This window comes from Mustela nigripes, chromosome 8 (assembly GCF_022355385.1).
Source record: "Mustela nigripes isolate SB6536 chromosome 8, MUSNIG.SB6536, whole genome shotgun sequence".
NCBI classification, from domain to species: Eukaryota; Metazoa; Chordata; class Mammalia; order Carnivora; family Mustelidae; genus Mustela; species Mustela nigripes.
This window is the reverse complement of record NC_081564.1, coordinates 69,110,496-69,135,390: the sequence shown is the minus strand read 5'-3', so window position 1 is coordinate 69,135,390 and position 24,895 is coordinate 69,110,496.

Genomic DNA, 24,895 nt, shown 5'->3' with positions numbered 1-24,895 from the left:
AAACACAACATACACATATATTACTTTATCAATAAACTTACAAGATTATGAGGGCCAAGGAATTTTTTTAAAAATCGTACCTGTTCGAAGATCATTCAGTTCTTTAATATAGATCTATCAAAAGATAACGGAGGAAAAATGAGGTTCACCACTGAATTTGTAGTGCTAACTGATGTTGTTACCTACAGCTCCATGGAAATCTAAAGGTAAAATATTGTCTTGAAAAGCTCCTGAGCTGAAAGCAACTTTGTGACTGCTTGCACTTTCACCTGAGTCACCTAGGTGGTTATAAATGGCCTGGAAATGCTGATGGCCATACTCTGATTCCCTGCAGCTTCCCAGGGCTTCAGTTGGTAAGTTTCATTAACACAAATATGGCAGGCAGGTGAGGCTAACTCATAACTCACTTCAGATGCTGGGCAATGACATGTCAACCTATGGAATTTGTCGGAGACTAAAAAGGTAGTTCTCCAACAGACAAAAAGGGTCTGCATACAACTACACTTGTTTAGAATGGGAGGCAAATGGATATTCCTTTTCTGCTTAACAGAAAACTATTCATTGCACATAGATTATCAAATTTCAAGGAACTGTAGTTAAGTACAGTGTAGATGGTACAGGATACCATTGTGGTTAAATGCTTGAGCTCTGGAGCCAGACTGCCTAGATATAATCTAACCCCCACCACTTACACTCATTGTATGCCTTGGGACAAGCCAATTACCCCCTCCTTGCCTGTAGTCTCATCTGTACAACAGGAAGAACACCTACTTCAGCGAGATAAGGTGAGAATTAATGAGATGCTGTACATAAAAGCCTTTCTGCAATATTCTGGCACATGGTAAACAACAAATATCAGCTACTTTTACTCATTGTGATAGACTTGGAGATTGGCCACCCAGATTCCCCTCCAAGGAAAGACTTGTCTTTCCAGCTTGTCTCCAGCTGTCAACCACTGAAGCACTTGCTTCAGCTGCACAGTCTCTTCACCACAATCCATGCACTTCTGGAATCGGCCCGCATCCAAACAAATGAGTAAGACGAGGCTGTGAAGATCCAGGCGTCTTGACGCAGTAGAGGCCACCTCTGGAGTGAACTGTCTGGGTAACTAGGCTCTGTTAAGACTGCGTGGCAGTTCCACATCCCCTTTCTTTCCAAGGTTACTGATCCCTAATAAATAACTTGCATGCTAAGCTCCCTCTTTTCTTCCATCTATGAGTACTTCTTTATTAGAAAAGAAATTAACAATTCACACTAGAGACTGCAGGAGGAAATTAAGTTAGTCTTGCAATTCTAGAACAGAAAAACTTCACAGTAAGGGATTCTTAAGTTTTCAAATCGTGGGGGAAAGAGAGAGATAGGGAGGGAATAATTTGGGATAGCATTTCTCAAATTTAGATTTTTTTCACAGACATATTTTGGAGAGAGGGAGTTGTGAATTTTTTATGATTCCATTTTATATTTGGTGTTTTATTGATAATCTCAACCAAATTAATGCATACTTGTTCAGGATTACCACCTCAATAAACCATCTTGTTTGACAGTGTTGCCACATGATCACAGCATCTGCACTTGTATTTCTGATCCCTGTGACACCGAGACCACCATGCTAAAATTTTCACGTGGAGGATCTCAGAGTAGTTCCTCAGAACATGTCCTGTGAGATCTGGGGGTGGTCAAGGCTGAGAAAACAGGTTCAGAGCAGTGATTCTCAAGATAGAGTTATGTGATGAGGCTGGGACTGTGACCAGGAAGATGCACGTAGTTTGAAAACCACATCCTGAAAACCACATTATGTCCTACAGAAGACAAAGTAAAATAAGCTACTCTTTCTTTAGGAACTGCCCAGAGTCAAGAAAAAGAGCACCCATCCCAAAGCAGATACCTGCAACTCAACAGGGGAATTACTCAGCAAGATCACACACAAAGCGCCCTCACAACAAAGCAAGGAACCAATAACCTTGATGGTCACACTGGTAAATGACACAGAGAAATACTGAAATGATATTTGGATCCTGAAAAATGATTCAAGGACGAAAGTGAAAGGGAGGACAGGTGCCCCAAACTGAGAGAAGAGCATAACTGTTAAAAAAAAAAAGTGTTGGTGCATAAAAGCATTAAATTGCTTCAGAAGTTTGGAAAACAGCAAGAAGGCAAAAATGAAGAATACCTGATGGGTTTATATTTCAGTGGTTATCTGAGGACAAGTGATACGATGCTTTCAACGTCATGCAAAGGACTCTGTGAGTTTTCCCTAGCAGGCACTAGGTATCTGGCCACTATTTTTTTAATACCAATAATCACTCTATGATTCTAAAAGACTTTAGTAAGCCTGAGGAGTAGAGTGGACACCAACCAACTACTAGAATGCAGCTAAAATTCAAAAATAAAACCTGGCAATATAAGGCACTGGCAGGGATGCAGAGCGACTGAAATGCTCATGCACTGTTAATGAGGAAAGCATAACAATTTCCCATACAATCTAGCCATACCGCTCTGAAGAATTTTGTGAGTTATCAAATGGTATGTTATGGACTTCTAAGTTTGATTCCATTATGATCAAAGAACAAATTCTGTATGCTTTCAACTATTTTTAATCTGTTCAGGTTTGTTTCACAGCCCAGGATATGGTCTATCTTAATACAGGTTTTTGTGGACACTTGAAAAAACACATATACACTGCTCTTGTTCGGTATGATGTTCTGTAAAATGTTCATTAGATCCTATTGGCTTATAGTGTTTCTTAAGTCCTCTGTATCTTTGGTGATTTTCTGTCTAGAAATTCTATCAGTTGCTGAGAGGAAGGGATGTTGTAGCCCCCAATCATAATCATGTATTTATGTACTTCTCCTGTCAGGTGCATCAGGTTTGCTTTATGGATTTTGAGGCTTCGTTGGTGGATGTGTACATATTCTGTATAGTTGTCATTTGGCTAGATCTGCCCATTTATCATTATGTAATAACCCTGTTTGCATGTAATAGTTTTCTTTCATCTGGATTTTATTATTCTCTTGTCCTTTCTACTTTCAGACATTTTACCATTCCTGAGTTTTTCATTAATCTTTGCATAATATATCTTTTTCCATTATATTACTTTCAACCCATCTATGTTGTTGAACTTAGTCTTTTGTTTTGTTTGGAGGAGTTGTTTTGTATGGGTTTTTGTTTGTTTATTTGGGTTTTTCTTTCTTTTTTTTTTTTTTTTTTCATTCTGTTCACTTTTGAATGTTGTCAGAGACAATAATTTAAACTAGGGAGGAATGAGCCTACCTGGCCTTCAATTGTTGGCTAGGTCATGGGTTGAGAAACATTGTTTGGGTGGTCTTTGTTGGGTGGAAGGATTGCAAGGTATCCTGCTATTGTGCTATTCCTCCAGAGAGAGTCCCAAAGACAGTTTATCCTTTTAAAAAACAAACAAACAAAAAAGAAACATTTGTTCATTTCTTGTGCCATATACAGGATTTATACTTGTATACAGCAGGGAGGTATGGAAAAAATGGGTCTACATCTCTCTTGTTGGGGATGAAGTAGTATGGATAACTTTTTTGAGGAATTTATAGTGGTGGTTTTAAGACAGAAAGCATTTGTCAGAATTCATTGAACTTAGACTTAAAATGGGTAGACTGTATTTTGTAAGTCTTAAAGATTTTAAAAATCAAATTTATTCAAGTATAAGGTATAGAAGTTTTTCAAAGGCATGCAGCTTATTAAAGAGAGCAAGACCGCCAGCCCAAACTCCAGGTTGCCATTCTGGGTGAAATCAGCAGTGTGGTACTGATTTGGGTCCTACTTCCCTGTTTTTGTTCTGCCACTTATGTCTGTTTGACCTTGGATATTAAATATTCTTGACCTTGGATATTAAATGGGCTTCTGTATCCTCATTCTGCTTATGAAGAGCATGACACCTAGAAATTATACCAAAATTATGATTCACCTTCTCTTTCTACCACACCACGTTTATAACTTCTATGGTTATTTTAACTTTGAGATTTTATAATTTGTTAAGACAGGCACTCTGTTTTAATGTTTGCCTACTTGCTTTTTCAGTTTCTTAGTGGCTTAAAAATAGAGTTTTAATTAAATTTCTTTTTACATTATAGAGACACTTAATTGCAAGGAAATATTTTGCCAAAATGTATATTTTATTAAGGTTTAGCCCTTCTATAAAAACCAACGTTCCATATAGAAACAAGAAATTGCCCTAACTTAAAATGAAAATAACCACATCTGAAAGTATTTGGAGGTGTTTTTGTTCAGAAGATCTGGTGCATTTTAACAATTTCTTTAAAACTATTTTTATCACCAGAAGAAACAGGAATTTTAAAAGCAATGCATGGTGAAGTTTTATATATGTTTATATAACTTAAACTACACATACACACAGACACACTCACACACAACCTATTTACTGGAAATCATAGCCCTCTTCAGCAAATGTTCAGACCTGCATGGATGGAGTCCTGAAGGAAGATAAGGACAGCCTGGGCAGATCAGCCACCTTCATGTCTGCTCGTTATTCAACTTGCCACATCAAGTTCACTTTCTCACACTGCCTTTGGAGAACATTTCACTATTCACAATCATGAATCGAGAGTCACCATCAAATGCAGGAGCAGGAAGCCAATTACATATTTACAAGGTATAAATTAAAGGACACCATTTTCCCTTGATTGGTTCCCACTGTAGTGAAATTTGCCCATGATTTTGGGGGAGTTCAGATCCTTATTTTTTGGGGGGTTTTATTTTTGGTCCTTAAAGCCCCACATGTAAATATCAAATACCATTGCCAAGTTGACATTTTACATAAATTTCTTGAGGGCAGAATCATCTTATTCAAATCTTTGTACACTTACATATGGGACACAAAATGATGTCCAGTGAAGTTCAGGAAATTATTCCATTTATAATTCTCTTTCAATTCTTCTGTAACATCAAAGAAAAATCTTGGTTTAGTGTTTATTTTTAACTTCTCCAACATGTGGTAATATCCTTTTTAACAAACTGAGAACAAATCTCGGGCAAAGAATCAAGAGCAGGCCATAGTACCTATTTAAAATATAGTCTTAAAATTTACTTAGTTTTTCACCTATTTTCTCTTCATGACAAATGATGTTGGTTTTGCACATATGAGAAAAAGGCGACTTACTTGTATGTAGATTATATCAAGAATGAAAAGTGAGTAAAGCTTAATTAGACTGGGGGAGGAATTCCCTACTCTAGGAAAAGATACCAGGAGAGCTCAGTTCTAAGACACAAGAAACAAATGATGGACTGGTTGAAATGTGCATTCCAGGGGAAGAGAAAAATATGGACAAAGGCATTAAAAGGTGGAGAAACAGACCCATACTTCTGAATTATAGTTTAAAATTATGGGTCAAAGAATACACCAAAGATTGTGAACTTTACCCTCATTCGGTAGGAAGTTAGTTCAGTGTTATAAGCAGGGTGGGTGATCATATTTACTATTTTAAAAGCTCAGTCAAGGAGTAATCTGGCAAGTGGACTGGAGAACAACTAGCCTAAGAACTGAGACAGAAAATGTGTGTCGGAGAACGAGGAAGTAGGTGTCTGGAGGCACATTTGTTCTTTTATTGCTATTTCAGTTTTTTGATGGCTATTATTCTTTCAAGTCTTCCTTGTATCTTCTTGTATTTTGACATTGTGTTTTTCTACAAATGTATTTCTTTACTTCAGTTTTCCAATCAGTTGGCATTCAATTGCGCTTTATATTTTGTGTCTTTATAGATCTGCTTTATTTTACAGATTTTCACAGTTTTTTTTTAAATTTACTTTTTGCAGGTTTCTTTTTTTTTTTTTTTTTTTCCACCTTGACCTGTTTCACCATAGGTCTGTTATATTTGGGTTTTGAAACAACATACTTAAAAAAAATATATTGTGCTTTCCTATTCTCTACTTCATTAATCTCAGCCTCATTTTTATTATTTCCTTTTGTTTCTTTAAATGTGCTTGGTTTCTATTTTTCTGGCCTATTGGGTTGGACCTCATGTATCTCCACCAGCCCTTCTTGTTTTCTGATAATTACAGACAGAGCTATGTATTTCCTTCCCGATTCTCTCTGGGAGCATGCCACACATTCTGCAATACACAGCTTTCATTTTATTTCGCTATAGCAGTTCACAATTCCACTTTTTGATTTCCTTTTTAACTCATGAGTTATGTAAAGTCATGATTGTTATAGTTCCCATTCACATGGGAATATTAAATGTGTTCTTTTGTTATTAATTTCTAATTTTATGGCATGGCAGTCAAAGACCACAATGTGTATAGTACTGATTCTGTGAATTTATTGAAATTCCTCTGTGGCCTGATACATCATTGGTTTTGAAGAATGGCTCATGTTTCCCAAAGAAGAAACATGTTCTGTGTTTACCTGATAAAATATGGTATTTCAGATCTTCAAATGTTCTAAATGCCTTTTTTTTCTTTTCAATATAACATCTTTACTGAGATAGAATTATATAAAATAAAATTCACTATTTTAAAGTACACAATTTCATTTTTTTAAAGATTTTCACTTGAGAGAATGATAACAAGCAAAGGGGGAACAGGGGGCTTGATCCCAGGATCCTGAGATCATGACCTGAGCCAAAATCAAGAACTGGCCTCTTAACCAACTGAGCAACCCAGGCACCCCGCCATGGTTTTCAATTTATTCACAGAATGGTGCAAACATCGCTACTCTAGGTTAGAACATTTTCCTTACCCTCAAAAGAAATCCGTACCCATTAGCAGCTGTTCCTCATTCCCGTCCACCTTCAGCCTTTGACAACCACTAATTGACTTAAAATGTCTATGGACTGTCCTATTCAGAACATTTTATATAAATGAAGTCATATAATAGGTCTCTTTCTGTGTCTGGCTTCTTTTACTTCAGATATTTTCAAAGTCTGTCCATGTTATAGAAGTATCAGAATTTAATTTCTTTTTATTGCCAAGTAATATTCCATTATATGAGCTTTCTGTATTTTGTTGATTCATTCTTTGCGGGTAGACAGTTGGGCTGTTTCTGTATTTTAGCTCTTGAGACTTAAACTGGTATGAATATTTGTGAACAAGTTTCTGTGTGAACATAGGTCCTCATTTTCCTTGGGTATAGATCTTGGGTTAGAAGAGCTGGATCATAAGGTAATTCCATGCTTAACTTTCTGAGATATGTTAAAACTGTTTTCCAAAGCAGTGGCACTATTTTACAATCCCATCAACAATATATGGGTTTCCAATTTCTTTGTATGCTCGACATTTTATTTTAGCCATTGATTGGCATGAAGTAGTATCTCACTGGAGTTTTGATCTGCATTTTACTAATGAAAAATGATACACACATTTTCTTTAAAGAAATGTCTATATAGATCCTTGGCCCATTTTTCGGTTGGGTTGTCTTTGAATTACTGAGTTTTTTAGTTCCTTATATATTCTTTATCCAACTCTCTTATCAGAGTCATTTATTGATATTTTCTCCCATTCTGTGGTGTTTTTTTTTTTTTCTTGATGTGCTGTTTGCAGCATAAAAGTTTATGTTGTGGTATAATCTATTTTTTTTTCTTTCGTGGCTAGTATTTTCAGTGTTATATCTAGAAACCAACATCTAATCCAAGAATTACTCCAATGTTACAAAGAATTACTTTAAGTTTTTTTTTTTTTTTAAGATTTTGTTTATTTATCTGACAGACAGAGATCACAAGTCAGCAAGGAGGCAACAGAGAGAGAGGAGGAAGCAGGTTCTCTGCAGAGCAGCAAGCCTAATGGGGTGCTTGATCCCAGGACCCTGGGATCATGACCTGAGCTGAAGGCAGAGACTTTAACCCACTGAGTCACCCAGGAACCCCAGAATTACTCTAAGTTTTTATAGATCTTGCTTTCACAATGCTTTTTAAAAATAGGTTACCTAGAATTTTTAAAATAAACTTTTAAAGGAATTTTTAAAGTTTCAGATTTACACCAGTGTTGTGAAAATAACAGAGTTTCAATAGACCCCACAAACATTACCCCTATTATTAACAACTTATATTGGTATGGTTTATTTGTTGCAACTGACAAAGCAATATTAACACATTATTATTAATTTAAGTCTAAGCACTATTCAGATTTCCTTAGTTTTAACCTAATTTTTTTGGTTGCTGTTCTAGGATCCTACCCAGAATTCCACATTCCCTGTAGCCATCAAGTTCCCTTAGGCTTCTCTTGGCTGTGGCAGTTTCCCAGACTTTCATTAACTGAGTTACCATTGACCAGTTTTGAGAAGCACTGGCCAGCTATTTTGTAAAATGTTCCTCAGTTGGGAGTTGTCTGATGTTTTCCTCATGACTTAACTGGGGTTGTGGATCCTGGGGAGAAAGGCCACAGGGGTGAAGTGCGGTCTGTTCAGATGAATGTTGGCCACCTGGTTGAGGTAGTTGGTATTTGTCAGGTTTCTGCACTGTGTGGTTACACTTTTCCCCTTCTCCACATTGTACTCTTTGGAAGGAAGTCAGTAGGAGTTTCATTAATGATTGCCAAATTCTGTTTCATATTTTCTCTCATGTAAGTACATACCCATACACGTGTGTGTGTGTGTGTTTATTCCATTCTGATTGATAACAAAAGCGCAACTATCCCATATTTGTTTCATGTTTGCCTACTAACCCTTATCCCACATCATCATTTTCAAACTTCATTTTAAGATTTAGAGAAAGAGAGGGGAAAAAAAGGCACAGAAAGGGAGAGAGAGAATCCCAAGCAGACTCTGCACTGAGTGTGGAGCCTGAATCAGGGCTTGATTCCAGGACCCTGGGATCATGACCTGAACTGAAATTAAGAGTCAGATCTTAACCAACTAAGCCACACAGGCACTCCTTTTTCTTTAGTTTTAACTGAAAAAACACAAAGTCAAACTGGATTTTTAAATCTTAAGTCTATGTTTTTAAATCTGTGACTTTACTACATTATTATAGTGCCATTGAGCTAGGATTTATTTCCACACTTTCTGGTTTGTCTTTAAGTACAATGTTTATTACTTAGGTCAATCTTTTTTTTTCCTTCCTTCCTTCTAGTCCCCATTACTTGTTTAAACTTACATAATTCATTGCATTTTCCTGATGGTTATGGTTCACTAAATAAAGCCTATAGTTCTTCTTTCCTGGCCAATGTCTAAATATCTTTAATACCTATGCTTCCCTCTCTCACAAGTAAGAAATTTGACTTTTCTCTCTCTGTTCTCTACAATTTGCCTTTTCGGTTTTGATAGGACATTAAATTGTAGATTAGGTGTTGTGGATATATTTCCTCTTAATTACTGCTTATTAAAACAAATGATATTTATTAATAACCTTATTTATTACTGCTTTCCATAATTGTTGCCTCCTTGTGGGCTAATTTATATTCTCAGTAAAGAATATGCTCTAGAGGCGCCGGGGTGGCTCAGTAGGTTAAAGCCTCTGCCTTCGGCTCAGGTCATGATCCTAGGGTCCTGGGATCAAGCCTTGCATCGGGCTCTCTGCTCTTCGGGGAGCCTGCTTCTTCCTCTCTCTCTGCCTGCCTCTCTGCCTACTTGTGGTCTCTGTCTGTCAAATAAATAAATAAAATCTTAAAAAAAAAAAAAGAATATGCTCTAAAAAAAAAGTTACTTTATTAGATGAAGTCTATGGGCATTAGGGTGAAAAGCCTTTTGTTTTCTGCTATCATTTAAAGTACTAATCATTTAAAGTACTACTTTCTGAATAACCTGGAATCAACTGCCCTTCAATATCATACGAGATCATTGTCTAACTGTTTTTGAGAAATCTTATGTCCTATCTCATGCCTGTGGCTTTATTGGTGGTTTGTTTTTCCTCTCTGGAAGCTTGCTGTTGAATTTCACTCTGATGTGCCTGGTTATGTGGTTTTATCTCATTTGTTTATTGTGTGCTGTTTCACCCCTGAAACCATTCTTCATCTAAGGTTGTGTGCCTTCTTTTAGTTCTGGAAAATGTGTTTTCTTCAAAGATTATCTTCCTACAATGTCTTTTTAATATTTCCTCTGGAAAGCCTACTAAATGAATATTTCCATTCTAATTTGATCTTCTATATCTCTGAAACTTTTTAAAATATACTTTCTGCCTATTTATGTCAGCTCCTTAATCTGGAAAATCTCAATATAATTTTCCAGCCCATTAATTAACTCTTTGTAGCTATTCTGCAGCTTAAATTTTCGATTTAATCCTTTATTGAAATAATTACATCATTTCACATCCAATATCTCTAACTGGTTCTTTAGAAACATCTGTCCTTCTTTCATGTTTGCGATACATTTCCTTACTTCCCTAAGGATATGTATTTTGCTTATTCAAAGTTTCTGTTTCTATTCCATTAGCTCTGCCTTATCGACTATGTATCTTTGCTGTTGTTGTCTTATACTGTCATACTCAAAAATTTTGTGATTTATGAACATTGTATCATCTTATCAATATTCCTTTTACAAGGGTCAGCACCCTTAAATTATAATATCTCTCTGGGAAAGGTGAAATCTAATCCTTGCCTTGTCCTTCTAACTGTGGGGAGGAGAGCCATATTATATTGGTTGGATTGTCTACTGATATAATCTACTTAAACACTTCCACGCTCTCCCTGGACCCATGACATCAACTGCCATATCATCCCAGGCTTTCTTTTACCCAGAGACATTCACCTTTTGAGGGACAGCTTTCTGGCCCATGTTGGAGATAAAATATGGGAGAAGAGGTTCATGGTAAATTATCCAATGACTACATGTTATTGACTATTTTCTCTGTTTAGACTGTAAATTCTTCGGGGGTGGTAACTTTGTATTGTTGATACTACCTTCAGCACTTAGAAAAATGCCCAGCAGAGCAGAGCCTTTCCATAAATATCTGCTGTATAGATAAACATTGCAGTCCCAGTAGGGCTCTGGGTTGACTCGATGGGACTCATTCATGTCTAGTTTTTATGACACTCTTCTTGATCATGCCACAGATGGGGAACATCTAATAATCCAAGGTAGGGCTTCAAGGGCACTGTGTACAGACATACCTCACTTTACTGCCTTTCACTTTATCGCACTTTGCAAACACTGCACGGTTTTTGCTTTTGTTTTACATTTGAAGTTTTGGGGCAACCCTACACTGAGCAGTCTATTGGTACCATTTTTCAGACAGCATTTACTCACTCTGTAGCTCTGTGTCATCTATTGGTAATTCTCACAATATTTCAAACCATTTTGTTACTATTATATTTGTTATGGAGACCTGTGATCATTGATCTTTGATATTACTCTTTGTAATTGTTTGAGGACATCACAAATCATGCTCATACAAAATGGTTAAGTTAAATGTTATGTGTTTTCTGACTGTTCCACCAACTGGTCATCCCCCCATCTCTCTTCTGTCTACTGAGGCTTGCCTATTCCCTGAGATACAACAATAAAAGTAGGCTAATTAATAACACTACAATGTGCTCTAAGTGTTCAAATGAAAGGAAGACTCACAAGCTTCCCCTTTTAAATTAAAATCTGGATATGGTTAAGCTTAGTGGGAAGGCATGTCGAAAGAGAAGACAGTCCAAAAGCTAGGGTTCTTGTGCCTAACAGCCAAGTTTTAAATGCAAAGGAACAGTTCTTAAAGAAAATTAAAAGTACAACTCCAGTGAATACACAAATGATAGGAAAATGATAAAGTCTTATCACTGATATGGAGGAAGTTTTAGTGGTCAGGATAGATCAAACCAGTCATAATATTCCCTTAAACCAAAGCCTAATCCAGAGCAAGACACTAACTCTCTTCAATTCTGTAAAGCCTCAGAGGTGAGGAAGCTGCATGAGAAAACTTTGAAGCTAGAAGAGGTTGGATCATAAGGTTTAAGGAAAGAAGCCATCTTCACAACATAAAAGTACAAGGTAAAGCAGTGAGTGACAATACCCAGATATCCAGCAAATTATCCAGAAGATCCATTTAAGATCACTGATAGAGATGCCTACATTAAACAACAGATTTTCAATACAGACAAAACAGCTTCATATTAGAAGAAGATGCCACCTAGGACTCTCATAGCTAGAGAGGAGAAGTCAACACTTGGCTTCAAAGCTTCAAATGACAGGCTGACTCTCTTGTTAGGGCTGATGCAGCTGGTGACTTGAAACTGAAGGCTCAAGGCTCATTTAGCATTCCCAAAATTCTAGGGCCCTTAGGAACTGTGTTAAGTCAATTCTGTCTGTTCTTTATAAATAGAACAACAAAGCCTGGATGACAGCACATCTGTTTACAATGTGGTTTATTAAATATTTTAAGCCACTGTTGAGACTTACTACTCAGAAAAACAAAATTCCTTTCAAAATGTTACTACTCATTAACAGTGTATCTGGTCACCTAAAGAGCTCTGATGGAGACATACAACAAGATTAATGTCATTTTTATGCCTGCTAATATCCAATCTACCACTGATTGATCAATACTTCTAAATTTTAAGTCTTATTATTTAAGAAATACATTTTATGACACCACAGCTAACAGAGATCATTATTCCCTTGATGAATCTGAGCCAATTCCATTGAAAACCTTCTGGAAAGGATTCACCATTCCAGATGCCATTAAGAATATTTGTGATTCACAGGAAAAGTAAAAATACCAATATTAACAGATGTTTGGAAAAAGTCGACTCCAACCTTCCTGGATGACTTTGAGGGATTCAAGACTTCAGTGGAGGAAGTAACTGCAGATATGGTGGAAACAACAAGAGAACTAGAAGTAGAACCTGAAGATGTGACTACATCGTTGCAATCTCATGACAGAACTTTAATTGATGAATCATTCCTTATAAATGAGCAAAGAAAGTAGTTCCCTGAGATGTAAACTGCTGGTTAAGATGCTATGAAGATTGTTGAAATGAAAACAAAAGGTTTCAAAGATGATATAAACTTAGCTGATATAGCAGTTGTGGGGTTGAGAGGAATGACTCCAAGTTCCTCTCAAGAGGAAAGAAAGAAGCTCCACTGATGCTATCAAACAACATTACATGCTATAGAGAATTCATTTATGAAAGAGTCGATACAGTAAACTTCACTGTTGTCTTACTTTAGAAAAATTGCCATGCCCCCCCAACCACGAGCAACCACCATCCTGATCAGTCACAGCAGCCACCAACACTGAGACAAGACCCTCCACCAGCAAAAAGACTAACTCACTGAAAGCTCAGGTGATGGTTAGCATTTTTTAGCAATGAAGAATTTTTAATTAAGGCATGTATACCTTTTAAGACATTGTACACCTAATAGACCACAGTGTAATGACTTTTATACGTACCGGGAAACCAAAAAATTCATTTGACTCGTTTTACTGCAGTACTCATTTTATTGGTCTGGGACCAAGCTTAATCTCTGAGATATGCCTGTAGTTGTTTAACTCCATCTCCCTTCTTTTTAGGGCTTTGGAAACTTGATAAATTCCAGCCAAATTCTGTACTCCTATACTGGACTTAGACTCACGATAGCCAAGGGAGTGTCCTGCCAGGTCATGACTTCAAGCTTGGGCTTCCCAGGGCAACCTGATAGAGAGGAGAAATGGTGTCTAGGACGCTCCAAGCAACCTATCTCTTGGGCTCCATGTTGCCATTTCTTTCACTTAAAAAGAAACACAGACTTTAAAAGCCTCCTGAGATATTTCCAGTTTTGTACAACTTTTTATCAGAAGGTCTACATTTGCTCACGTGAGCTGCATCTTTTCTAGCATCTGCTAGGTTTGATGTGAAAGACAAGTTAGAAGCTAGGTGCTTAAACAACAACAACAAAAAAAAAAAAAAACCTCCAAAATCTATTTCTGATATAAATTTAAGTAGACAGTGAATTGATTTTATTGAAAATATTAAGTTACTTTTGAGATGATGTAGCAAAAATTACAGAGGTAGTATAAAGGTTATGAGCCTATGACAAATTATAAATGTGTTAAGTAAATAAGCAAAGCCTTGAACACAGCAGGTACTCAATAAGAAATTGTTGGATGGGGGCACCTGCGTGGCTTAATCCACTAAGCCTCTGCCTTTGGCTCAGGTCATGATCTCAGGGTCCTGGAATCTAGCTCCACCTCTGGCTCAGTAAGACTTCTGCTCCTCCCGCTCTCTGTGCTCCTCTCCTACTCTCCCTACCCCTGCTCTTGTGTTTGCTCTCTTGCTCTCAAATAAATATAATCTTTAAAAAATTGCTGGAGGAATGGAAGGAATGGCTGATCCTTTATCAACTAATATAGAGCCATACCTCATCAGAGTTATTGTTCCTGAAGAGATGTAATGGGGAAAGCCAGGGATGAAGAGAAAACCCAGAAGGGGAGACAGAGTTAAAGATAAACTCTTCCAGTCTTACAATTTTGTTAAAACCTACCCTGCCTGCAGCAATTAGGAAAAGGCAAATGTTAAAAGCTCTAACAAGCTGAAGCAAAGCCAAAGAGAATTGGGATATTGGATCAATTTTTTCATTGACCAGGGCAGCACCAAACAAATATAAAGATCCCAGCCCTGGACAGGAGCAGGGCACTCAGCACACAGAGCATTGTGCTGAGGGACCTCAGTCTTATGGTGAGCATGTCCAATATGTAGCATACTGTTATCCCTTCGCTACAAGAAACATGGATCTGAATTGGCAGAGTGGGGGTGGGGCAGAAAACACAAGAAATTAGAGGTGACTTAAAATGTGTAGATGTTTTGTGTAGGATGTGATAAGTGGATGACCACGTAGCATCATGCAGAAAATGAAAGGCAAAAAGCTTGATGCTACCAGTGAACTTGGGAATCCTGCAGGTCACTAGATGTTTGGAGCAGAACACAGCTCTACCTACCAGTTTTCTTATTTCTAGGTATCCTTTTCTTCAAAAATATACTCATGAAATTACATACTGAAAGCCCCTAAACAAGCAATCTATGCATATTAGAAGTTTTAAAGACAAGGAAGCATTCTATTTCCAGAATATCATCTCACTCTGTACAGTCAATCAATCTTTCTCTGTGTTGATAAATTCATGCCTCCCACTGGTTCTGTGCTTGAGTGTAGTTTCTACCTTCTACATCGGTAAGAATACCATACTAAATGATAACATATATAAGCCACTTAAAATTAACAAGTGACCTAGCTTCTGGTGGACAGAACAACAGGCTAATATCAGAAATCTGGTTTTCTCACTATCTCTGTGACTAAGGGCAATTCATCTATCTGAACCTCCGTAAAATCATCAGTAAAGGGAAGTAGATGAATTAGGTAACTTCTGAGGCCCCTTATAGTTTCGACATTTTTGTTTAACTGTATCAAATATTTCTATCACCTAAGCTGTATCATTTAAAAGACTAGTTTGAAGGTTGAGAGATTTGTACTGGTTCTGAAGCCTCATCCCTTCCTGGAGACTTTGGGTTGATGAGGTCCAAAGTAGACCTCTTGACCTACCATGCTGCAGTCAAATCAGTAACAGATGTGGACACAGGCAAACATACACACACATATGTGTTTCAGCAAGCTACTGCCTTATGGAAACATGCAACCTGCCAGCTGTTTTGCCAGACAGGATCCTACTCTAATCTAGGCAATCTGTTAGGCAGTGTGGAAATAACTCCCTCTCAGTTGGAAAGATAAAGAACAGTGCTTTCTGGAAGAAGAGATGCAGGTAGACAAAATCTTGGGAATTTATTTCTTGTGGGGTAGCACTGATGGTAATGTTTTCTTGAATGGATTCAAGGCAAAGGGTCAACTACATCAACCACAAAAAAAAGACTTAACCATTGAATAATGAACATTTGATCTCCAGAATTGATCCTGAAAAGCTAAGAGCATTCTGGGAAACTCTTACTCCATCAGGCACTTTATACTTTGAAGTTTTTCTTTCCTGCCAATGTAAAAAGGATTATAGTCTTAGTCCTAACCTAGTCAGGGAGAGCACAGTCTCTCTTTCATGTGGACAAATTAAGTTGTCAACTCCAAATTTAGACAGAGTCTTGAAAGAGGCTTAATTAGAGTTAAAAGGATTGGGTTATTGAGTAAAATTTCTCCTCACCATCTTATGTTTTGGAAAGCTCAGAATTCCATCATCAAGCTGGCATTGTGTTAAATCAGCTAGAAAGCTGAATTACGCAGAAATGGGAAGCTAAAGACATGACCAAAAGTGGCAAGGCGGCCCTGGCAAAAGCAAATCAGAACTTGAAAACCCCTTCTGATTTAAAGACGGGTAGCTTTCTTAGTGGAGACAGTATAATAACACATAAACAACAATGCCTATTGGAGAAGTTGTATCATATAGAGAAGACCATGGGCCTTGGAAACTAGTCTTTAATCTAGTGATTTTCATGTTCTAGTTTTGAACACTAAGGCAACTAAACTTCTAACCATAAAACATGGATAGTAACACCTACATTACATATCCTAGTTTTAAGAATTAAAAATAATGTGAGTCTGCTGCCTAGAGCCACACAGCTGAGTAATTCAGTTTCCACGGTCAATGTCTTTGTAGTTCAATGGAAAGTACAAATCAAGATTTTATAAATTAATATTCAAGGAAAGGCTATTATTAAAAAAAACCATACTACAAATCATTTTATAAAGTAAATAATTCTGCTAAAAGGTGGTCAGTGGTTTATGGTTCAAGGATAGATTTTTATAAGTGACTTTCTTAAAATAGGTACACACACCTTGATTCAAATAATTGATGTCCTGAGTCTTTCCACACGAGAGACAAGTTGACTTGGTAATCAAAAGGATAGGGCCACCTTTCAAAAAGTTTTCAATAAATGGCTCCTCCAGAGTGAAGAATTACTTGCTCTAATGCTGGAGCAGAGAGGGAAGGATGCTGTTAGCTTTTTTGTTTTTGTGTTTGGTTTTTGGTTTTTTTTGACTCTTGGATTTATTTTATTTTATTTTTTTAATTTAAATTCAATTAGCCAACATATAGTACACCATTAGTTTCAGATGTAGAGTTCAATAATTCACCAGTTGTTAGCTCTGTTTTTTCCTCCAAAAAAACAGAAAAATGTCAGATCTTCTTACAGTATTATTTCCTGAACACTTCTCTAACCCCAATAAATTGCTCCTTTCTCTATGTTCCCATAGTGCTTTGTTCATACCACTATCTCTATGACAAATACCAATGACAGCTAATGTTTATTAAATACTCATTATATGCCAGGCACTGTTCAGATTGCATGTGCCTGACATAGAAATAACCATTAAATCATCTCTTTATACCTAAGAGGTAGGTGCATATGTTGCTCTATAACTAAGGTGTGGAAAAGTGAAGGCATTTGTCTAGAGTTCCACAGCTGAAAAGTCCTGCAGTCAGGTCTGAACACAGAGCTAGTTTGCTTCTGTTGTCTACTGTCTTAGCCACATCAAGCTGCACTGCTTCCTTGGGCTACATACCTGACAATCAGTTCAGTGCGACGACTATTTTGTGTGTTCTTATGGCTGAAGCAGAATCTGGAAAAGAAGGTGATCCTGACAAGGAAGAAACAGCCATTAAGAAAAACAGAGAGTGGCCAGAGAAAACATTTTTCCCTTCTAAGGTTTGTTTGTTTGTTTGTTTGTTTAAATTTTATTAATTCTATCTCTACCCCTCAGGTAGGAAAGATGGCAAAGTCATCTAACACCACCCATGTATCCTAAAAAGAGGACTAAGTAGAGAATGTCCTATCCAGACCACCACCTGCACCCCACTTGTTAAGACAACTTAAGGCCCCTTGGGGATTTGCTCCTGTATCCCTTTTTTTTTTATTAATTTTTTATATTTTATAAACATATATTTTTATCCCCAGGGGTACAGGTCTGTGAATCACCAGGTTTACACACTTCACAGCACTCACCAAAGCACATACCCTCCCCAATGTCCATAATCCCACCCCCTTCTCCCAAAATCCTCACATTTTCCCTTCTAAATTCTACACCCCAGTCCTTTTCAAATGGATTCATTTACCAGAAATGATCCAGTCTCCTTCCTCTGCAGGTCAGGGCATCTGCCCCTCCCTTTCCAGGAAGCAGCTTATTGTCAGCCTAGTCTTGCTCTCCAGTCACAGGACAACTTGAACATCTTTGCCCAGAAGCTCTTTCCTGACTCCCCTGACCAGGTTTTGGGCTTTGCCTCTAATTCCCATTACACTCTGTGTGGTTCCCAGCGATTCCCCGCTGCCTGGTGCCCTGCCTAGAGGGCACAGGTTAAGAGCACACACTTCAGAGCTGGAATCCCAGTCCCATCACCGACTAGCCACAGAAATGTGGGCAAGTTATTTATATTCTTAGTCTCACCTTTTTAATATGTAATGAAAATGGTAACAGTACTTATCTCTTAAGTTGGTGGTAAGGATCCAATCAGTTAATGAAAGTAAATACTTAATAGCAGGTTTTCCGTGAAAGCCTATCAACTCAATCCAAATAGCTGGAAACCAAGATCAGAATACATGCTCACCTTGGGCTATTTTATCACTTTAGGGAAATTTGGAGATTGTGGTTCTGAGATGTCAGTTCTAATCACTGATCTCAGGGTGATGTCAGGGCATACTGCCCTTGCTAAGGGACATTTAAAAGGACCCACATTGAAACACTGCTATGCCTATTCACATTCTTTTTCTGGCCCAGTTGCTTTCTTCCCTGAATTCAGGGTTTCCAATATCACATCAGCATTTTCTCTGCTGACAGCATTACAAGTACAGGGATACGGCTCCTTGGGGCATCATAGGCTGCTTGTGGTAAACAGTGCTCAGTGTGTTTTCTTTAGGTCTGTGAAGGAGCCAGGGAGGAATTGGGTTTGAGGGCCTGGGGCACTTCACAGACAGAGGAAGGGGTGAGTGTTGCCACTCCATGTTAAAATGACAGTGCATTTACTTTTTCTCCCTCAACCTTTCTGGAAGGCCCTCTCCCTCTGAGCATTACTCTTCATTACCGTCGGTTACGGATACCTAGAGCCCCTTGGAGTGCTATCTCTTGGCCATCCCAGGCCTTCAGGCTGCTGAGGGAGGTTGGTGAGGTTAGGGAAGGGTCTGCCTTTGGGAACATCTCCCCATATTTCTTGTCCCACTCCCTTAAACTGACCTTTATCACAGGCCCACTCATGTATGCCTCTGGCCTCTGCTCCTGGCTTCCTTGTGTTTTGGCTATCAGAGTGTGCACTGGATCTCTCCCTCCTAGATAGTATGATTGCTATGAGATAGTATGAGACAGGCTTTCAAATAAACAAAGAGGATACAGCACTGACCTGTGGGGGCTAAGAAACTAAAATCTGTTTCAGCTTTTTTTTTTTTTTTTAAGATTTTATATATTTCTTTCACAGAGAGAGATCACAAGTAGGCAGAGAGGGGTGGGGTTGAGGGGGGGAAGCAAGCTCCGTGTTGACCAGAGAGCCCGATGTGGGGCTTGATCCCAGGACTCTGAGATCATGACCTGAGCCAAAGGCAAAGGTTTAACCCACTGAGCCACCCAGGTGTCCCGTTCAGCTCTGTTTTTATATTGCCATGTGACCATAAGCAAATCACTCCACTTTGTATGTCCTCAGCTTCCTAATCTGTAAAAATCAGCGAACTAGAATAATTTCTTTCTGGAAATTTGCTTTGAAAATTTATAATTCTGGTGAATATAATTCTGGTGAAATTTTAAGGCTTGATAGGTATTCTGGGATAGAACTTCCTCAGATCCGTTCATCATCTCATCAACAGCTCTCAAGAATGAGATCAATGCACAAATCTTGAATTTATGTTGGAGAGAAAGGCATCTTGTAAGGCTGGCTGAATCTGATCATCCCTGTCATCCTCGGAACAGGGTCCCCCAGAGCCAGGGACAAGCAGAAAGAACATGACCGTAGGGTTTTTCCAATATTTCTGCTGAAGTAACTCCCAATATATTTTGTACTTCAGAAGGCCTGGGATGTAAATTAAATTAGCGTGCTGTAAGGCTGAGAGTCTTTTTCATGTCTTGTACTTTATCTTTAAATATATATAAGTTTACCAGTGCAGTCCGTATTTGTTGTCATAAAAATACCTGAAATTATTTAACAGGAAGTAAAATTAATGCTCCAAAAACATGCATTAAGTTTGGTGCCCTGGGCAGCCTCCCTGGGGCATGTCCTTTAATTTGAGAGAAGCAGGGCTTTATCAACAATAACTGATGGAGTGCACTATGTACCATGGACTATTCCAGATGCTTTGCAAAAGGAAATTCCTTTAGATAACAAGAAGTTTTACAGTTGATGAGAAACGCAGAGAATATTGTTTCAACAGTGTCTTTTATCAATAAAGTAGGAAAGAGAATAAGCTCATGAGTCATGGTCTTGCTAATCTAAAGATTAGCTAAGATGATATTATATGAAAATATTTTATAGACTAACACTGTTATATACATGAGAGTTGATAGCTGTCAGATTAGCTAATGTGAACCTCCATCAGGACATCTCTCAGAACAGCAAAATAGACAGAAACTATGATTAAATTTTGGCCAGACTGCCAAGAGTTCTAGGATTAGAGACATTTTCAGAATCTCAGAAGTCCCTTGGAGCTGTATTGGAGGCCTACAGGGATGGTGTGGTCCTGGGAGGAAATGGATCACACCAGACAAAGATCAAAACTTATCTGTGCCAAACTATAACTTATTTTTCTTCAAAACACAGTTAGATAAGAGCAAAGAGTAAAACTATTACTGAATCAGTTTTCAAATGTGTTCTTCATGTCCATTGTCAGAAATTCTTTTTTTATTTTTTTAAGATTTTATTTATTTATTTGACAGAGAGAGAGATCACAAGTAGGCAGAGTCAGGTAGCGAGAGAGGGGGGAGAAGGCTCCCCGCTGAGCAGAGAGCCTGATGCGAGGCTCGATCCCAGGACCCTGAGACCATGACCTGAGCCGAAGGCAGCGGCTTAATCCACTGAGTCATCCAGGCGCCCAATTGTCAGAAATTCTTGAACAAACACTTCATCGTCCAGGAAAAGAATTCTACCTCTAAGTATTGGCCAAGTGTAGTTTTTTTTGTTTCCCTTTCTGTAAAATGTGCCTTTATTCCTCCACAATTAAAAACACAATTTTAACTCTTTTAAATGATATTGGGTATTACCTTTTCTGTAATGTTAGTATTGAATTCAGACATGAATCCTGCATATTTAATTGAAAAGTTCAATAAAATATGACAATTTAAAACATAGGAAGACGATCATGGAAGCAACCATTGATATAAGAATATTAAAATAAAGATTACTTCCAAGGACAAAACTGGACTTCCTCTCAAAGAGATCCAGTTTCTGAAATTTGAGGAGATTAAAGGGTCATTTGGATTTAATTCTTTGTATTTGACATGTCCATTATTGGACATGGACATCTGGGTTGGATTTCAACTCTTGTGTCTTTTGGAATTTATTTTCTTTATTACTTGGGATAGAGAAACTCAGAGATAGAGTTTCTTTAAAGGAATAAGTGTGGCAAATGGAAGGCAGATAATCTCAGATTGCCAGAGCCCTATAACATTCCTTCATCCTGAAAATAATCAATTTCCACCCCTTTTTTATTATCTCTGAGTAGATAGAATGAATTTAATGAAATTTTTAAAAATTACTCTAGCTATTTCACATACATAGGTATGTGTCTAGTTTTAAATAGTTATATATGGTTAGAGCCAACATTTTCACCCTCATGGCTACCATACTAATTTCAATAATGTGAGTATTGCTCAAAAATTTTTGTTATTCTTCTTCGAGGACAGATTTTAGCATCTATTTGAAGATCACACAATTAGCCCCATAAACCTAGTCCAGTCCAATATATTGCTTTTTTTTTTTTTTAAAGATTTTATTTATTTATTTGACAGAGAGAAATCACAAGTAGCCGGAGAGGCAGGCAGAGAGAGAGAGAGGGAAGCAGGCTCCCCGCTGAGCAGAGAGCCCGATGCGGGACTCGATCCCAGGACCCCGAGATCATGACCTGAGCCGAAGGCAGCGGCTTAACCCACTGAGCCACCCAGGCGCCCCTAATATATTGCTTTTTGAACATGATTTTAGGCATGCATAATATTTAGTCCATATGCAAATGTCCCCAATTTTTCCCAAAGTGTCAGTTATGGCAATTTTCCCCCCTTCCTTCCTGCCTTTCATGCTATCTATGACACTAAACCAAGACCCTATCAAGCATAATATATTCCATTTGTTTTTTAAAGTCCTTTGATCACTTTTAGTAGATTAAATAAAAGCCCCCAATTTCTTTTTTCTAACACTCAGATTTATGAAGAATCCAAACCAGTATTTTTTTTAAACAGATATCTCACATTCTGTCTTTGTTTGTTTTGATTTCTCTTCATTTGTTTCTCTACTACCTTTCTTTTCTGTAAACCCTACATTAGAACTAGAGGCTTGATTGAATTGGGGTTAATCTTTGAAGCAGATGGTTGCTACCTTATGTGAGATAACAATAATTCTTAAAAGATCTTAGAAGATCAACGTAGCTTACCATTACTAATGCCAAATTGGATCACTTGGTTAAAATAACAGTGACCAGGTATCTCTACATCAAGAAAAATTTCCCCTCCTTTTGCAAATAATAAGTCATTCATTCTTTGGCACTAGGTGTAAATACAGTTTCCCAGTTAAATTTCACCTGATGGTTTATTTATTTTTTTTTTAAAGATTTATTTATTTATTTGACAGACAGAGATCACAAGTAGGCAGAGAGGCAGGCAGAGAGAGAGGAGGAAGCAGGCTCCCTATTGAGCAGAGCCCGATGTGGGGCTCGATCCCAGGACCCTGGGATCATGACCTGAGCCGAAAGCAGAGGCTTTAACCCACTGAGCCACCCAGGCGCCCCTCACCTGATGGTTTAAACAAACATGTTAATCATTTGCCTGAACCAGTTATCACACTAGAGTCTCCTAAATAGTGGTAGTCAAATTTTATAACTTTTATGTGTATTAGCTAGAAATTATCTAAAGGAAAGTAGCTTTTATTCCTCCATTTTTTTTTTAAGATTTTTATTTATTTATTTGACAGGGAGAGAGAGAGAGACAGCGAGAGTGAACACAAGACCGGGGAGTGGGAGAGGGAGAATTGGGCTTCTACTGAAAAAGGAGCCCATTGCAGAGCTTCATCCCAGGACCCTGGGATCATGACCTGACCGGAAGGCAGATGCTTAACCAACTGAAGCCACCCAAGCACCCTATGTTCCTCCATCTTTTGAGTATCACTATAGACTCAGAGGTTTTTACTCAAAAGTTATATTTAATCACACCCATTAATCACACAACTAAGTTGCCTGAAATTTGGGAAGTACACACTTAAGCAAGCTCTTGTGCCCTGCTGACAGATTCGCATTTGTCTTTCAGTACTTCCTTGGTTTTGAACCAATGCAGCGGTCTCAACTCACACTGTATTCCCTTGGAGATACGTGTTGTGGTTTTACAAAATATCCACAAAGTCTTTGATGTCTTCCTATCAAAAAATAAATTTGAACTCCCTTCCCCTTCCCCTTGAATATGAGCTAGTCTTAATGACTCACTTCTAATAGAGTGAAACAGAAATTATATTCTGAAGACTTGATCATAAAAGAAAATACACAGTTTATTTCTGGCTTTCTCTTTTTTGAGACCTATTCCTTGAGGATATTGAACTAACATGTAAGAAGTCTAGTTATCCTGAAGACGCCAAGGTGCAGAGATGACATGGAGATAAAGAGATGCACAAGGATTCTCAGCTATTCTATCCCACAGTTATGTGGGTCTTCTAGCCTCACCTGCTAGACATGTGAGTAAGCCTTCAAAAGATTCTAGTATCCAGGCTACAAGCTTCTCGAGCCAAAACAGTGGCTGAGAGATAAACTGCCCCTGCTGAGTTCTGCTTAAAGTGCAGGCTTGTGAGCCATGTTGATGCTGTTGTTTTGTAAGCCACAAAGTTTTGGGGTGGTTTATTGCACAGAAGTAGATAACTAGAACACCCTGAAATCAGTAAAATTTCCAAAGAGTTCTGTTCCTCGTTTAACAGGAACTGGTTCTAGAACTAAGATTTCCGGGGCACCTGGATGGCTCAGTGGATTAAAGCCTCTGCCTTCGCTCCGGTCATGATTCCCAGGGTCCTGGGATCGAGCCCTCCATCGGGCTCTCTGCTCTGCAGGGAGCCTGCTTCCCCTTCTCTCTCTGCCTGTCTGTCTGCCTACTTATGATCTCTCTCTGTCAAAAAAATAAATAAAATCTTTAAAAAAAAAAAAAAGAACTAAGATCTCCATGTTGATTCTCTCATTGCTATTAGATAGTTTTGTATTTAAGCTTTTTTCAGGGGACAGAGTAAGAGAAAATTTATTTGAAAAATTATGAGTTTGTATTTATATTCCTAGCTAAATTTACCACTAAAAGGAGTTAACTACCTTTACATCATTATCACATTTTTTGCCCTAAAAATCTTGGTTCATAATAACACTAGTGTATTTATTTATTTCCTTCATCCTACAGTAATCTAGTCTACTACTAAAAGTGCTATAAAGATTAATATTACTACTTACATTACTACTAATAAGAAACCTATGAATGAATTTAAGATTTCTATGCAATTCTTTTTGTTTTTAGCATATTCCCCATGAATAATGTATAATCATGGTGCTAGGTTCAAAAATAATTTAAATTCCGTCTTTTCTCTGTGTGGCTATGTTATCAATTGATATAAATTTAGGTTTATTAGTTATATTTTGGTTCAATTTTATGTTTTGCTTTCCCTCTATTTTAACTTTATTTTACATATATATAAGTGATATATATATTTATATATAAACTTTGCATGGTTCCAAAGCCAAAACTACATAAAATGATAAACTCATCACCAGCTCTTCCATTCTATTTTCTATATTCCTTAAAGGTAAACATGTTCTTTTATTTTTCATCTATCTTTCCTATAAATATGCACTCTTATTTTTTCTTTCCTATAGAAAAAAAAATGAT